Raw genomic sequence first — 2,807 nt, 5'->3', positions numbered from 1 at the left:
AAGGAGAGTGGACATTGAAAAGTTCAATGACAAAAACCTTGGGTTATGAAAACTTAAATTTGAAAATATGTTAGTTGATTGAGATCTATGGATCACTATGTCTAGCAATAATCCTTTAGGTGTGAAGTGAGAAAATTGAGATCTAGTGAATCAAAAGGTCAGAGGACTCATAAAGTTGAGTCTTGCAAATTTTGTTATGTTAAATGTCCATGAAGAGAAAATTGCATGTTATTCATGGAAGAAGTTGGGAGATATTTATCAAGGAAAGTCCTTGACAAAGAAGCTCTTCCTAATAAAGATATTGTACTCTCTAAAGATGGATAGAGGAATGGTTGTGGTAGATCATCTACAAAGGAATGGTTGTGGCAGATCATCTAAATGTATTCAATATGGTGATTTCATAGTTAACATTTGTTGGTGTGTCCATTAGTGAAGAAGAACATTGTATCTTATTGTTGTCCTCATTGCTTGATTCATGGGATCACCTTGTGATAGCCATCATAAGTACTACCAACCAATTTAAAGTGGATGAAGTAGTTGCTACACTTCTAATAAAGGAGATGCAAAGTAAATCTTCTGAGGTGGCTTAAAAGGTTCTTCCTATTTGAGATAGATCAAAGGAAAAAAATGAGAAGGACATGAAGTTTGAATATTCTAGAAAGAATTCTAAAGGGAAGTGTTGGAACTATGGGAAAGTTGGTCACATCCAAAGGGATTTTAGAGAGAAGAAGAAGAAATGAAGAGTTCTTCCAATTTAGATTCTTCTTAGAGTGGTGAAGAAGGTGCTAGTAGTGATTCTTTGGATAATTAGTTATATGATAATGACTAGTTATATTAATTGAATCTTCATGTGGAAGATGTTTTCCATGATGCCATGTGTGACTTGACACCACAATAAAGTGAGAGTTGTTGTCATTGATGTAGATGCCATGTGCAACTCAACACCATAGTTCAGTGAGAGTTGTTAGTAGTGTTATAGGCTCTTTTGTCACCAAATGATCTTCATTAGCATTGCAGATGTTGGAATGTGTCTTAAATCATAATATTCTTTCCATATTTTTTGAATTCTTGTTTGGAGATGTTTATCTTTATGTGAAAAAAGATGTTGCCATCCTAAGGCCTTAATAGGGCCTTTCATAAAGGTGTGGATAATGCTTTCATTTGGTATGTTTAAATGGAGCATATTATCTCTTTGGTTGAGATGGTTTAGATCATGTTGTCATGTTTGTGCTCTCGAGGCCATGATTGGAACTTTGACATTGATATTTGTATAGTTTCTTTGTATAGAATATATTGATCACTTATGAATACTTCAAGTTATTGCTATGTTGCAATTTGAGTTGGAATGGATTGATCATTTGTACGTGCTTATGGATACTTAGAAATGATGGTGATTATTATTTTATCTTGTGATTAGAGATGTGTTTGTTGGAAAAAATGATGATTTTAGCAAGAATTCTAAGAGGCATTCGCTTGATATGGACTTTAGAAGAGAGTGTTCTTAGTTGAGTCTTGGTTGGAGACTCAGGTATCTTGATGAATACTCTCATTCATTGCTCTTGGTCTATTGTTCTTGATGATTTTATACTTGAGATTTGGATGTTGATATGGTTTTTTGTGGGGTTCTACAAAAGAGATTGTACTAATATTGTTGGCATTTAGAGGTGTACATAGAGGGACATGGTACATTTTTTATGTACTATTGATATTATTGATGCTACAAGTTTGTTGTTGTACTTATATGTGATGTTGTTGAATGGAATCACAATAGGTACACATTACCTATGTAGTGGGAGCTTATTTATGTATATGTGGAAAATATTACTTTGAGGCCTGAGGTTTTATGTGTTGTTGGTTTTGAAATGTTGTATACCTTTGAGGTGTCAAATGAACACAATTAAGTTTGAATGGTGCACATGGTCATGTTAAGTAACTCTATAGATATGAGTACACACTTAATTAAGTGGGAGATTGTTGAGGTGCCTCATACATATTAACACATATAATGATTTTCATGGTGATGGTTGCAATGACCCCTACCCATGACCTATATGGGGTTACCATGACATGCATAGCATCTTCCATGAGTCGTGTGGTGTCATGATTGTACGATGGTTTCCTAATGGAATGATGGATGTCATATAATGTATGCTACCATTTGCATGATGAATGGTAATGCCATAGGTTGGCATGACATATGATGAAATTAAATCCCAAGTATAGTGAACTAAGTCCACTAGATAATGATGGAAAGTATAAGTATAGTGAGTGCAAGTACAATGAGAACAAGTATGATAAAGATGGTACAATACTAGTGCCATGTATGATGTTAAGTATTTTCCTTAATGATCATATGATGGTTTCCCAATGGAATGATGGATGTCTTATAATTAATGCTACCAATGGCATGATGAATGACAATGCCATAGGATGGCATGTCATACGATGATGAAATTCAATCCCAAGTACAGTAAACTAAGTCCACTAGATAATGATGAAAAGTACAAGTATGATGAGTAAAAGTACAATGAAAAAAGGTCCAATAAAGATGGTACAATACTAGTTCCATGCATGACATAAAGTATTTTCCTTCACTATGGTGCCAATTTGAACATGATGCCAAACACTAATGCTTGTGGAGTATTGTTTGCAGTGGCGCACGACTTGATTTTAATCAACAATTGGGTTAATGAAAGTTGGTAGACCATTTTGAAATGTGATAGTTGATATAATGAATTCCATAACAAATTATAAAGTGTATAAATGACTGGGAGATTCATTAGGAATGTAGACATAGAGTTTCAGAG

The sequence above is a fragment of the Cupressus sempervirens genome, chromosome 10 (genome assembly GCF_028749045.1).
Source record: "Cupressus sempervirens isolate cs-2001-9-10 chromosome 10, ASM2874904v1, whole genome shotgun sequence".
In the NCBI taxonomy this organism is placed as follows: domain Eukaryota; kingdom Viridiplantae; phylum Streptophyta; class Pinopsida; order Cupressales; family Cupressaceae; genus Cupressus; species Cupressus sempervirens.
The sequence above is the reverse complement of the archived record's forward strand: the minus strand, read 5'-3'. Positions refer to the sequence as shown.